Source organism: Pelodiscus sinensis, chromosome 2, assembly GCF_049634645.1.
Source record: "Pelodiscus sinensis isolate JC-2024 chromosome 2, ASM4963464v1, whole genome shotgun sequence".
Lineage (NCBI taxonomy): Eukaryota > Metazoa > Chordata > Testudines > Trionychidae > Pelodiscus > Pelodiscus sinensis.
This window is the reverse complement of record NC_134712.1, coordinates 39,666,138-39,680,945: the sequence shown is the minus strand read 5'-3', so window position 1 is coordinate 39,680,945 and position 14,808 is coordinate 39,666,138. Positions and strand designations below refer to the sequence as shown.

The window sequence follows — 14,808 nt, the reverse complement described above, 5'->3', positions numbered from 1 at the left end:
AAGGGCATGTCTACATTGGGAAATTATTTTGAAATAACTTATTTCGAAATAACTCCCAAAATAATTTTGAAATAGCATGTCCATACTATAGGGAAGCCTCAAAATTAGTCTGAGGCAGGCTCCGTTAACGTGGATGCGCTACCTCAACTTAGAGCCCTAGGAAGCGCTGGGGAGGAATTAGTTTGAATGACTCTGGGAAGAAGTTATTTCAAAATAGCAGCACCAGAGCATCCACACTAATGCTGTTTCGAAATAACGATCTCAAAATTAGCGTTATTCCTCATGGAAAGCAGTAGTTATTATTTTGAAATACCAGCCTGTTTTTTTTTTCCAAAATAACTGGCATGGTAGTGTGGATGCTCTGCTTGTTATTGCTGAGTTTTGGTTCTCTTCCAAGGGCTCTTATGTGTCTCATCACAACATATTGTCCTTCAGTTTGTACTGCAACTTCCTTTAGATAATCAATCCCCCACCTCTTGTATTTCCTCTGTAAATTTGAAGAAGTTCCCAATTCTCTCTGTTTCCTATCTCCTTTTGGCTCTTGCTTGCATTTGTTATTCCCTAATATGTTTGCTAATATGTATTACCTTGTTACCAGTGTTCTCTCCAAGCTCAGCTTAACAGGTAATTAATCAGCCCCGCCCAGTCAGAGGCTCAGGGCTCCATGCTGAATGACTGGGTTGGGCTGATTAAACTGGGACAGCTTCACAGGTGATTAGAGGGAACACTGCTTGTTACTGTCTATTGCTTTGCCCACCTGGTATCAACTCATATGATGTAATCATTTTACCTTTCTTATTTCCTCCATACACTAATCATATAAAAAGCAACTGAAAACTCTGCCTCCATTTGTAATGAGCACATCTGTTCTTCTGCTCTGCCTATGGAAATGGAGCTTCATGCACTTTCGAGGACCAGAGGAAATTGTCTGCACATCCATTCTGTACATTTTTATTGTTATTACACTGACTCACTTGCATTTCAAATGCATTATGTTTTTTAAAAAAATGCAAAAGAACTCCAGAAAGAGCTGAATTGCATTCCCCAGACTTTTTTTGAAGTCCTTTTAATTAACAGCCAGGTAAAAAGGACATTCACATACCTACCAATCCAGAAATATTTCTCTCTCTCTCTCAATACATTTGTCCTCATATTTCACCTATTCTTCTTATTCACTTATGGGAGTCAATCAATGTTTATTAATCATGTAGTCAAATACCAATTCATTACATGAAGGTACACTAAAGACAAAACATCCCACCCCCTCTGGATCTCTAGTTAATTTTCCTGCCTATGCTGGATACAGTTCCTAGATAAAGGATGTTTCAGATAATAAATGCTAAATATTAAAGTATGTGAATTAAAACATCACGAGGCAGACCCTCAACTGGTGTAAAGTAGTATTGCTACACTGTGACGTTTTGACACTTTATATTTATTAGTAAAGGTCTAAAGATTACTATTATTGAGATAATTAACAGCTTATTTTGTTACCTCTGACTCAGTCAATTTGGGGTGGGATCAGAGGGTAGAGACAAACGGTCCACGCCATAATCCACTTGATCATCTTCAAATATGTCACTGGATCTAGGGCTTCCCAAAGGCTTTCCAGATGGGAGAAGGGAATCTGAAGCACCCCATCCCCCATAAAATTAATATTTTTATAAAATGCCCCAATGTGTGTTAATTTTCTCTGTGTTGTAGAGAAAGGGACTGAATGATGTAAGTTATTTGCTGTATTTTTAATTCACAAACGATGGAACCATTGGCTTTCAGTGGGAATGACTTTTTTCAGATTAAAGGAAAACTCAAATACGAACTAAGAAAAATAAGGAGGGAGAGAGAGCAAGAGAGAGCACACAGGGTGTCACCATTATAGCAAGCGCTCTTACAAAATGGCAGCAACCCCTGCAGACTTGTAAGCATTCAAAGGAGCACAGATAAAAAGATAATGGTTACTAAGTGATTGCCATGAGTTAGTCCTAGCATGAAAATGTCTTTTTTAGTTAATTCTCTCTGCTCAAAAAAAAACCCCAACAAATGGTCTGGTAGCACTTTATAGACTAAAGAAATATGCAGATGGTGTCATGGGCTTTCGTGGGCACAGCCCACTTCATCTGAAGAAGTGGGCTGTGCCCACAAAAGCCCATGACACTAGCTACATGTTTCTTTAGTCTATAAAGTGCTACCAGATCATTCGTTGTTTTTTCTGTAACAGACTAACTCGGCTACCCCCTGAAGCTACTCTCTCTGCTCAGACACCCTTGATATCAAAGTGCCAGTTCTAGCTGTGCCAGGAGCAGAAATCAGCAAAGCTCTGGCAATCACTACTAGTGCTATTGTGCATGTGTATTAATGGACAAATGGTGAATTTATTCATGATTCTGAGGAGTGTCTGATTTAGAGAAAACAAGCTAAAAGGTTGGATTCCACTTTGCAGCTATTAAATCTCCACATACGTGACTGGAGTAAAGCCAAGCAACTGTGAGCTGCTGTTTGAAGGAAGTTCACAAGGTGACTCTGAGCCCTGCCAACACAAGTGTGAAGACCTGGTGTTGTTTTCAGAGCTGTGATAAAAAAATAAGGACATATGGTTCAAGGAAGTAAAAAACATCCTAAAACTCAAACATAATGGTCTTAAAATGTGGATTTCAGTGAAGAGTTAAGTAGAACTAAATTGTAGCTATTCTGAAAATCTATCATTTCATGGTTTCCTTGAATTTCTCTTGGCTATTGCTGTATCCACTTCTTGTCACACAGCTGAACTGTAAACACTTTGGGTATGTCTACACTATGGGACAAGGTTGAAGTAAGATATGCAACTCAGCTACATTAATTGCGTAGCTGCCACTGTCTTCGACTTCAGCTTCGATCTTCTCTATAGAGTAGATGTACCCTTTGGGATGGGGGCTGTCTTGTTAGATATGAATAAAGTGTCTAGCACAAGCAGGTCCAAATCACTGACTGGGGCCTCTAGGTTCTACTCTACTGCAATACAAATAATGCATAAATAATGGCGTGACTATCATCACTCTGTAGTTAAGACTGAATCTGAGGCCTTGTCTACATTAGGACGTTAAAGGTTTTCCTTAGACCTTGTCTACGCACAAGTAGTCTGTTTTAATTAAACTGGTCTAGTTTAATTGTTATAAAGTTCTGTGTGGGCACTCATTTCAGTTTCAGAATAAGGCATTTTGGTTTAGCTAAACTTGTTTCTAAATGACTTAAACTAAGTTGAATTAAACTGGTTTACATACAAAAAAATCCTCCACATAGCTTTTTGCATTGATTTAACTAAATTAGATTAAATTCACATCTTAAATTAAACTGGTGCAATTATGTGTGTAGACAAGCTCTTAAGATGTGATTTTAAAACTGATTTTATTAAACTGGTATAAAAGACTGTGGATACTCTCTTTAGTTTAAATTAGGCTTAGTTGACAGACAAACACTACAACTCTTTTTGGAAAAAAAGGCAATGTCTACAAGTGCTAGCACATCTCGTCTAGACTAGGATTTAAAAGTGGGTTATAAAATCATGTTACCTCATTTGATCTAAAATTCTAGTCTGCACAAGGCAAGTTGGGCTTCAGTATCTGCTTAGCACAGCTTTGACAAGTTCTGTTTAAGTACAACTTGCCTTGTATTGACTAGGGTTTTAGGAAGTGTTAGATTGTGCCTTGGTAAGTAGCAAGCTCTCAGTCATGTCACACATTTAAATCCTAATCTAGACAAAGCCTTAGAAAATAGCATGGTCCTACCAGTCTCATTACTTTAATAAAAAATTGCACAGGATTTGCAAGACCTGCATGACTTTTCATCGTGAAACAAAATATGGATTAGTATGGATTTTAAGGGGTTAGGGCCATGTCTGCTCTTAGTTACACTCAGGCCCGCTGATGGGAGAGGGAGGGCAATTTCCCTGGGGCCAGGAGATTCAAAGGGGCCCAGAGTTCCCAGCCACCACCACTGCTACTGCAGCAATGGAGACTCCCCTTTGAATTGCCACGGGAAAGCTGGAATGTTGCTCCATGAAACTCTGAGGACTGGGGGATACGGGGAGCACGGCCTGGTATGGGCAGCACTAAGGGCTGACTGCCCTCAGCCCTGCCCTTTCCATTGCATGGAGCCAGCCCCACCCCTATCCCCCGCTTTGCCCTATGGTGGCTGTTGGCCTTGCTGGTTACACTAGTCTAAATCCACAATAACTCCAAACTGGGAGCAGATTTTAGCTCTGAGGAGATACCAATCTACTGGGGGAGGGAAGGGTGATACACACATCTCAATATTAAATTACAAGGAAGATACTTTAGTGCACTCACTAGGAAATCATCTTTACAAAGAAGCAGCCATATTAATTTAATTTTCATTGGGAACATGGGGAGTGAGAGAATTAATATTTGCCAGAGGGAAACATGTGGTGAGGAAATAAAGCAATGAGATTTCTGGAAATTTTTGTATGCTTTTCATAGAATCATAGGGTTGGAAGAGACCTCAGGATGTCATCAAGTACATCGCCCTGCTAGAAGCAGGACCAATCACAACTAAATCATCCATCCAGAGTTTTGTTAAGCCGGGACTTAAACTTCTAGGGATGGAGATTCCACCACCTCCCGAGGTAACCCATTCCAGTGCGTCTCCACCCTCCTAGTGAAATAGTTCTTCCTAATATCCAAACAGGACCTCTCCCACTGCAACTTGAGACCATTGCTCCTTGTTCTGTTATCTGTCACCACTGAGAACAGCCTCTCTCCATCCTCTTTGGAACCCCCTTCAGGTAGTTAAAGGCTGCTATCAAATCCCCCCTCACTCTTCTCTTCTGTAGACTCTTTCATCACATGAGGAGCCCTCTGTCTGCCACCTTCTTAAATTAAAAATATGATACACTTTTTAAAACTGTTTGTGGAATGCTTGAACATTCAGGCATTCTCAAATATTTTATGATGTAAAGTTGCATTGAGCTGCATTGTAAAACAGTAGGTTTATCTTGGTGTAAGCATGCACTATATGCCAGCCAGACAGCGGGTTCTGCATCAGCACACATTGTTAGAGGTCCTACACAAAGAATGGCTTCTTTAAATTGTTCAGTTGCAGATAACTGAAAGCACATATATATGTGATGAAATCTGTTCTTCTGGGATCTAAGTTATATGGCTTCAGAACTGATGGATTTTACTGAAATCAATGGCATTTTTACAGGGGCCATGGACTAAACTTTGCTTTCAGCTACCCCAATGAAAATATGGAATTATTCCATTGGTTTGCTCAGGATTTATTCCAGTGTAAAGTACAAACTGCAATTGTCCTCGATTCTCCTCTCACATAAGTCTTATAGCATCGTAACTTAACTGACCTCAATGGAGATATTCCTGATTTATGTCCGTGCAAGTGAGAAGAGGGTCAGGCTCTGTGTATTTTTGGTAAATACCGTATTTTTCACAATTAAGCAGCAATTGTACCAAGTGATATTTAATCAATAAATTGAGAGATTTTTTTTTAAAGACACATCATTAAACAGGGAGTGTGTTCTCATCATGATGCACAGGGATTTAGGTCTGTAACTCCCTGCGCATCTGTATGCTAATAGACTCTACAGATCATTTTTGCATCAGTCGACTAATGCATCCTACTGCTGCTGTCGCTGGAAAGCACCTTTCTCTTCAAGAGAGAACTGTTACAACAACATAGGTGGAAGGGAGAGGAGCCTGGAGTTCAGACTGTGTTCTGAGGACTGGATGTGTGCACACAGGTACCTGTGGTTTCACAGGCTGCCATCAGAAGTCAGGATTTGAGCCTAAGAAAGGAGGAAGATCACATTAACAACCACACAACAAAATTACTTTGATCCCTGATTGGATTGTCTTACTGAAATTGAGTACTTAGAAAATATCATTCCTTGAACAATAATTGAGGCCCTACAATGCAAGCACCACGAATGTCACTATTTTGTCTGTCTTGTTTCACATCCTGACCAGTTTAATGCAATATAAATTTTTATTCAAAACTACAGCCATGCTTATCTCATTTTGCATTGCCAAGCATAATTGCACTTTCAACCTTATTAATGGAAGAAATTTTAACACTTGCAGACCTTATCTAAGCCTAGTTAATGTCAACATTGTTTCTGTTTGTCCATATTTGCATTATAAACTTATATTTTATAACTTAAATGAAAGTATGTCCTATAGATTAAGAGACAAAAATTTCCCTTCCTTTCTATTTCTTTTTGTTCTTTTGCCTTTTTTCTGTTCTCCGCTTATTCTTGGAAACCCCCCCTGAAACAATAAAAGATATAAATAAAAGAAAAAAATCCCCTGAATTTAATCAAATTAAAACATATGATTGTAAATGTTGGTTATTGTCCCTGTTTTAGATTTTTTTTTAAATGGCTGTTTATTTAAAAAAGGATGTTCTCCCTTCTGGAGGATCCCCCAAAAGGGACATACGCCAGCAACTAATTATTTCATAAACCTCTAAAGCAGTGCTTGTAAAAACAAAACAAAAATAAAGATGTTTCAAAACAAATTCTGGGGGTGTTGAAGACTCCATTTTCAATCGGTCAGAACCTAAGATTTGATATTTCACGTCAGATGCTAACAACATGGGCAACTATGGTCTCCAAGGCCGGAGCACCCATGGAAAAAAAATCGTGGATGCTTAGCACCCACCAGCAGTTGGCTTCTCCTCTCCCTTCTGTCAGTGGGCCCCAGTGATCAGCTCCCTCCCAGTGCCTCCCATTTGCCATGACCAGCTGTTTCATAGTGTGCAGAAGGTGATGGGTGGAGGAGAAGGAGAAAATGGGATGGGTCACATTGAGAGAAGCTGTGAGAGGGGGTGGAAGTGGAGCAGAGGTGAAAAGAGGCAGGGAAAGGATGGGAGCTTGGGAGAAGGGGTGAGGTGAAAGTGGGACTTGAGGTGGAACAGGAGCAGCAAGAGGCAGGGTGGGAGTGGGGGCTTGGAGGAAGAGGTGGGGTGGAGCAGGGCCTGGAGGAAGCTGGCACCTGTGAGCCATACCCTGGCTAACTCTGAATGAGCTGGCATACTAAAAATTGAAGTGTAACCACGGTGATGGAAGGGGCTAGATCAGGGGTGTCCAAACTTTTTTCAAAGAGGGCCAGATTTGATGAAGTGAACATGCGTGAGGGCCGACCATTTTGCCTGACATTCTTTAAACCATTACAATTAAATGCAAATTAACTATTTTATGCAAAGTTTATTGCAAACGGCATACTTTTCATTTTGTCACATGGATGACAAATCTAAACAGGTGTTAAATCACTCTGCCTTTCATATCTGAAGGCCAGATGAAAAAAAAAATCCAGGAAGCTAAAATATATGTCAGGAACATTGTAAAGTACATTACATATTATTGGTAATAAAGGTTGTCTGTCAACTTTTAAGTTCAAAAAATATGAACAGGAACATAACACCAAGTATACATGTTGTGTCCAAATATATTTATAACTGATTTAGACCAACTGACATTAACTGAGATTTTACAATGTATTCATCTCAATACATATGGATTCGTTGGGGGCCATAAAAGATAGCTATTGCCAAATTACCTGGGGGGCCGTATTAAAGCAGAACACGGGCCGCAATTGGCCCGCGGGCCGGACTTTGGACATGCCTGGGCTAGATGCTCCATATATGATCTTCTTTGAGACTTTAGGTACATGCTCTGGTGGCTAGCCCATCCCCCCACTCTTGCACCTTCTATTTTTAGTGTGCTTGCTCATCAAAACGTAGATCTTTCAGTTCCAGTGTAGACATATCTACTGTGTGTAAAGGCAGGTCTATATTAAAAGTGTTACAGTGGCACAATTGCAGCATGGCAGCTACGTCACTGCAGCATGACAGTGTAGGCACTTGCTGAAGAAGCAAGTTTTTCCATCACTATAGTAAATCCATGCCCTCTAAATGGCAGGTACTTTGATGAAAGAATTCTTCTGTTGACTCAGCTATGCCTATAGTGGGGGGGGGGCTAGGTTGACCTAGCTATCTTGCACAGGATGCAATTTTTTTTTTCCACACAGCCCTAAGCTGCATAGCTAGGTTAACCTAAGTTTAGACCAGGCCTAATTTGCATAATTATTGCAATTGCACATGCAAGTAGGTATGTAAGTGGCCTTTTATCCAGTTTGTATGAGCATTTGTCAAAATGGTGCATATAGATGTGTATTCATTTTTTGTATCCAGCCACAGATGTCAGTCTGTTTGAAAATTTGGTCCCAAAGGGTGGTCTGAAAAGAATGTGATAGAGATTCCTAGATTTAATGCTTTCTATAGTATATTAACATACATGTGCAGAACTTGATCCAAATAACTGGGGGGAAAAAACTTTGACTGAGTGAATGCTGTAGCATTCTGACAGCAGTATTTACCCAGAGCTATGTCACAATGTACCTCACGAGACGAGGGAGACGGAGAGAGGAAGGGGCAACAGCTTCTGCAGGCCCCTGGCAAGGTGTTGGGGGGCCCAACTCCGTGCCCCTTGAAGGGGTGCGGGTTAGGTAGAAAGGTCAGGGCCAGTGCAGCCAGCCCTCAGCACTGCCTGGATCATGGCACTTCCCCTCCCCCCCTTTTCTTTCCCTCAGCATTTAGAGACACATGGTGCATGAGGAGCAGCACTCTGACAGTAATTTTAAAAGCCCAAGGGTCTGGCTACCGCAGCTGCCACAGTAGCAGCAGTGGAGGCCAGGAACCCCAGGCCCCTTTGAATGTCAGCTCCTCTTGTCTGCCCCCGCCCGCATCGGCAGGCCAGGTCACAGTTCAAGAATAGCACAGCTTTCCTTGTTGCCAAGTCGTGTAAATTACTTACATTTGCTGCTCTTCTGCTAAAGGAATGAAGATTGGAAACTGATTTCTTTAACATTTCGAAATATATGAAACATTTCACTATGGTTTACTGGCACTTCGTTGTAAATGAAGGGGAGGCCTGATCCAGCTCATACTGAAATCAGTGGGAATCTCCCTTGAATTTATTATTTGATTGGGTCTTTAAAACTTGGGAAAGGAGAGCCGTGACAGCAGCCATTTTCTGTGTGCCCACGTCACAGTGCATTGTAACAGCAGCAATGCATGTTCCCCCATATCAACCTCATCACCTGTCCCCAACCTGATGAACAGGCAGAGCATCACATTTTAACCAGGAACAGCTGTGTAGAAATGGGAAGATGGTCCAAGACAGAAGGCTGAAATCAATGTAATTTATTTGTTAAATCCCCATTTGGGCTTTGAAACCTCCCTCTAACTGAACAAAGGCAAATAGTGGCAATTTAATTGATCTATTAATATCCAGTCATTTTTTCTTCCTTTCTGATAGCTTTAATGTTGTTTGAATGCTCCAAACTGATTATTTGTCCTTAAAAAAAAATTGGCTCTCAAATCTTGACTTCAACGGTCTGGAAAAAACTCCGAATATTTTGCAATGTTGTCTTTGAGGAAGTTAAAGTAGTTTCTGAATGAGTCTTACTATTTAAAATCTTGTTTTATAATTGTTTGTCTAAACTCTTACCAGAGAAATATATCTTCACCCTTAGAAGGAGGAAGTGTATTCTAGTAGGTAGGCCACAGGGTTGGAAGTCAGGAGATGTTGCATTGCATCTTTCAAAAGATGCATGCCAAGTTTTAATATAAATAGAAATTTTGCATTAAAAACATTTCATTTTAAGATACTAAATAGAGCTAGTGTGCAAAAAGTAGATTTGTGTATGTATTTGTGAATAAATAATTTGACTTCAGTTCATTGCTATTCAAAGGGTCATATTATTCATTGTGGATGAGTATTTGAATTCATATTGGAATGGCATTATTTGTTACTCACTATCTGTTATTCTCCTTTTAAAAGTTTCAATCATCCAATCAAGAAGTTCTAAGAATACCCTGTGACCAATGCCACAACACATTAAACTATGAGTAGTGAACAGCTGTAATGAATAGCTTGAGAAATAACTTGCCATCTGAAAATTACCCAGTTTACAACTGTATTATTTACAACTGAGTATATTTACAGAACCCAGGAATACTGTAGTTTGTGATGCATCAAGAAAAAACAAAAAGCTTTTGCAATGAGGTATATGGATCTTATAGGGCATGTGAAGGGAACCACCCTGGGGCCAGCGCTACCTTGAACTGAGGTTATTTCTGAAAATTCTTGTGGGAAAGGGCACATAGTCTCTGTGGAAGGATGTAGCCTCAGAGAATATTATGAAATTTATAATAATGGCCATGCTGCAGATCCTGGCTTTCGAGCCCAAAGTCAGAGTTCCATGAGCAGGGTGGGCTAGAACTCCTCTCTTCCCTCAGCGAGGAGGGGCATAGATCACTTTGTACTCCCTGTCAGAGCTTGGCCAAACTGGGGAAGTGCATGATCCAACCAGTAAAACAAATTCAGTAATGAAGCCTGGTTACGTGTCACTTGAGGCATAGCACACATATGCTAAGAAGTGGTGAGGGGTCAATGTGGTTCTCTTCCTAACACAAGAGAGCAGGGCAGGCTGGGAAATGCAACCATGTTGTAGTCTGTCAGGGGGCTCCCCCCTGGTTTGGGGTCACGAGCCCCATCCGGAGCATAGTTTGGCTCACCTGGGCCTAGCCCCAAAGTGCAATGCTCCTCTTTTGGGCTAATACGGCCCACTGGCCTAGTACCAAAGTATGCAGGCTCTGCAGCCTAGTCCCCGGGCCGAGCTCCCCACTCGCCGGGGTTCAGGGCAGGAGGGCCCGGGCCCTCCCTCTCCACCAGGCCCCGACCCAGGGCCCTATCAGTGGCGGGTGGCTCCCACCACTGGCTCGGCGGGGGCTCCTCCCTGCAACATGCCGAGCCCCCAGGGGCTTCTCCAGCTCCCTGCCCTGGGTCACTTCCTACCCCCTGCTCCCAGCCCATCGCGGTCCCACCTGTCGGCGTTGGTCGGGTGGCTGTAGCGGCACTTCCCCAGTCCGCGTCAGGGTCGGCAGTGTCCGGTCCGGGGCCTGGATCACAGGGGGTCGGCCGGCGGCTCCGTCGCTGGGGGCGAGCCCAGCTGGGGCCTGGCAGCAGCGCGTTCAGCAGTCCTGGCAACTCCCTCTCTGGCAGCTGGGTGCTAGCTCCAACTCGGGCCATGGTCTGCCCCTTCTGAGCAGGCCAGCAGCCTTTGATACCTCTGCTCCCCTCGGAGCATGCCCAGTAGGGCTGTGTGGGTGGGGCTCTCTCCGCCCCAAGCTCCAGGTGGTTTCCCTGGGCTTGAGTGCGGAGCGGGGCCACCCCATCACATAGTCCTATACTGAAGCAGAACATGGTGGGAATGAATAAGGGCTGCCTTTTCCCAGGAGGAGAGACGCCTGGAAAGAAATAGGCTATTCCCATGTTAATGGCATCTCCTGGAAGCTGTATTTTGCATAGGCGATTTCCAGCTTAACACTTTTAAAGAAAATCTGACACTTCCAAAAGTCATTATTAGTCTTCAGAGATAATATGTCATTGGGATAAATGCGAACAATTCACATCTCTTTTAAAATTACTGTTTCAGACCTCCCAAGGCAGTCTGAAACTTCCCAAATGCTCTTTTAGTTCATATGTAGGTTTACTTTGCAGCTATAAAGAACAATATGCTTTGTTGTTGTTTTTTTCATTTTGCTCTGCAGAATCATAGTTAGATTTCTTTCTTTTCATATCACTTTATAGATGTATTAGAAGTAGCTAAGAAGTAATTCAGTCCCTCCTTACTGGAATAGTATTGGAACTCCACATACACATTTAACATGAAGAAAAGAGAGTATAAAATAGGGTTGCTAGGTGTCTGGTATTCTACCAGACAGTCCAGTTTTTGCGCCCTCTGTCTGGTAAAAAAAAATTCAGAAAATACCGTGCAATGTTTGGTATTTTCTGTTTTTCCGGCTGGGCGCTGGACAGAAGCCTGGCGGGGGTAGGGGGAGTGGCTGGGAGGCGGGGCCACATTCGGTGCTGGGAGCCTGTGGTAGCGTGCAAAAGCCTGGTGGGGGCGGAGGGAGTGGCTGGGACGAAATTATGGACATGAAAATCTTGGAGCAAGTCCTTCAAAGTCTCCCTAAGACCACCAGAGTGTGGGTCAGAAGGTATGAACCAACAATACTAAAAGTGGCTGTCAAATGGATGGAGGATTTTGTGAAAGCAGATTTCCCCTAAATGGAGGAAACCCTTTTAAGGGATCAGAGCCAGGAAAGAAGGCTGGGAGACTGAAACACCTGCAGAGAAGAAAAGGAAGGAGACAAGAGAAACTCTCTCAGAGCATTGGGGAATTGTATGCTCCCCATGTAAGGTGACACCTATGTAAGGTAAAAAGATGGGACTGTGGGCTGGCTGAAATTTTGGTTGGACTGGGCCACTGGTGGAGTGGTGAAAAATAAAAATGCCAACTGTCTCTGAAAATGGTAGGAGATGGCTATGAGACCTGATGGACACTGCCTCAAGATGTTTGCTGGCCAGAAAAGATGTGATACAACTACATAGGATTCTTCTGGGGGAGAGGCTGAGTTTGGAGTGCGTTCTTTGGAGTCCAGTGCCTGAGAGACACCTGGAAGCAGGCTGGGGAAGTTCAGATGGAAGTGGGTTGGAGTAGTAGACAGGATGCCCTGTGTAGCAGTGTGAGGGCCTGACTGGAGCTCCCCTTGGAAGAGGCCAGCTGTTAAGGAACAAAGCAACTAAGGAAGAGGAAAAGGAGTGCAAAGTAGAGCAGCATTTTTTGCATCTGGCCTCTGAGTAATTGCATCCAGTATATCCAGTCAGGAGAGTTGGCAACCCTATGTGATGCTATTATAATAGGTGGACAATTAGTCTGACACATATTGCAATTCATATGTTCCTAACTACTAGCGTTCTGAAAATACTGGTCAATCTACATAATGAGTTTAATACAGATGCAATTTTCCTTCCTATGGTAGCCAAGTCAGATGCTAGGAATTTCTTTCCTGTGACGGACAATTACACCAGTGTGAAATAAAAATCCAGTGTTATGAATACAGGCTAATTACAAAATGCCCCAAAGATTTCTTTATTAGCTGAAAGACTTATATTAAAGCAACTAGTTTAATGCTTCATTTGTGTTGTACTGTGTCACATGAAAGGTCACATGACTGGCCTTTAAGCAATGGCTGATGTCTTCAGGAGCATTCCATGAATCTCACTGCCTTTCAGTACTTAACTCACCTTGGACCAGAAAACAAACACTAATTTCTGTAAATGTCTGTGTGCCAATTGACAGAAAGAGTGTGCTACGTTGCCCTTTATGGTCCAAAATTGTTCTTTTTGCTAATTCTTTGGAATTGGCTCCAAAGCTGAAAGGGGCTCAGTCTTGTTATAGTTAAACTCTAAACAAATGAATAAAAATGCATAGAGGTTGATTACCATTATATGTCCATCAGTCAGTAATGGGTAGGTGACTAATACTGGTAATAGCTCATTAATTTTTTGTAAAGTGCTTCCTTGAAAAGAACTTCTCAGACAGCTATGGTAAGCCTTTGTCTCTTACAAATTTTAAAGAAAGTACTGGAAGAGGGCATGTCAGTCTTGGGATGCTGTCATACAAGGACAGGCCAAACTTTGACCCAGCTAGTTCTCTCCTGATGACGTTTTCTGCATTTCAGTTCCACTGGACAGATAGTGATCAATATGTGGAGGAGACTGTTCCTGGGGAAATCTCTAGTGCTGTAGGTGCCACTAGAGGGGGAGCAGAGCACCACACCAACCAGGCATGGTTACATGTGCATCTTCTTGAGTGGCGGTCCATCAGGGATAAATGTAGACCATTGTCCCTATTCTACAGGTGGAAAAACAGGCAGAGATTTATGGAATTATAAATACCAAAACAAGTTGTCCAGACTATAAGTATTCCATTACTTAATTTAGCCCCAAAACACATTGGCTGTGTCTAGACTGCATCCCTTTTCCGTAAAAGGGATGCAAATTAGACACATCGCAATTGCAAATGAAGCAGGGATTTAAATCCCCCCGCTTCATTTGCATAAACATGGCTGCCACTTTTTTCCTGGCTCGGAGCTTTGCCGGAAAAAAGCGCCAGTCTAGACGGGGATCTTTCGGGAAATAAAGCTCCAAGCCGGGGAAAAAAGCAAATCCCCGCTTCATTTGCAATTGCGATGTGTCTAATTTGCATCCCTTTTACGGAAAAGGGATGCAGTCTAGACACAGCCTTACTGCTATTGTAAACTGGCATAACTCCACTAGAGTTAATGGAGAGGGACTTGTTTCATCCTCTGTGAATGTCTCCATATCTTCATATTAAATGGTTTACCAAGGAACCTGAAATAAGTTCAAAATCATTTACACTTAGTTGGAGTGTATTGACCAGGAATGCAGTTCAAATTGAGTTTAGCAAACATGCATCTTAGCGGATGACAAAGCCTCAGAATTTTATATAATTATCTTGCCTTGAGATAATGTAGATTTTTCCATCTTGCCTTTTGCTATCTTATTGCAATAACTCTTTTAATATTTCAGACAAAAGCATTCATGCCACATGCTTAACAGCTATGATCATTTTAGGCAATTTGATCAACTTTAAAATGTAATACTCAAACCTTTCCAAAGCTCAGCTGTATTATACATTCTGCTAGGGGGAGGGAAACAGCAAAAGTGTAAAACAAATTTGAGACAGGAAATGTAGCAAGTTTCTCTCTGATGTTGAAGATAAGGACCAAATTATTTTAATCCAAACATGTTTACTTCCATACTTGCTTTATAAATGAAGTTGTCTTCAGTGTGGTTTCATTAGAGCACCTGAAAACAGTATTTGCCCCTCTGTTACAGTAACTTAATACATTGGAGTATGTAAATAC

The 14,808-nt window shown here is 42.0% G+C and overlaps 1 protein-coding gene across 1 annotated transcript in view; it reads left to right on the top strand.

Moving 5' to 3' along the window:
* Nucleotides 1-13,858, top strand: part of PLEKHF2 (pleckstrin homology and FYVE domain containing 2) — an 85,184-nt gene extending 71,326 nt beyond the window's left edge. The window contains exon 4 of the transcript XR_012901310.1: nucleotides 2,441-13,858. The gene's annotated coding sequence lies outside the window, so the exon portion shown is untranslated. The remainder of the gene's footprint in view (nucleotides 1-2,440) is intronic.
* Nucleotides 13,859-14,808: the final 950 nt, after the last annotated feature.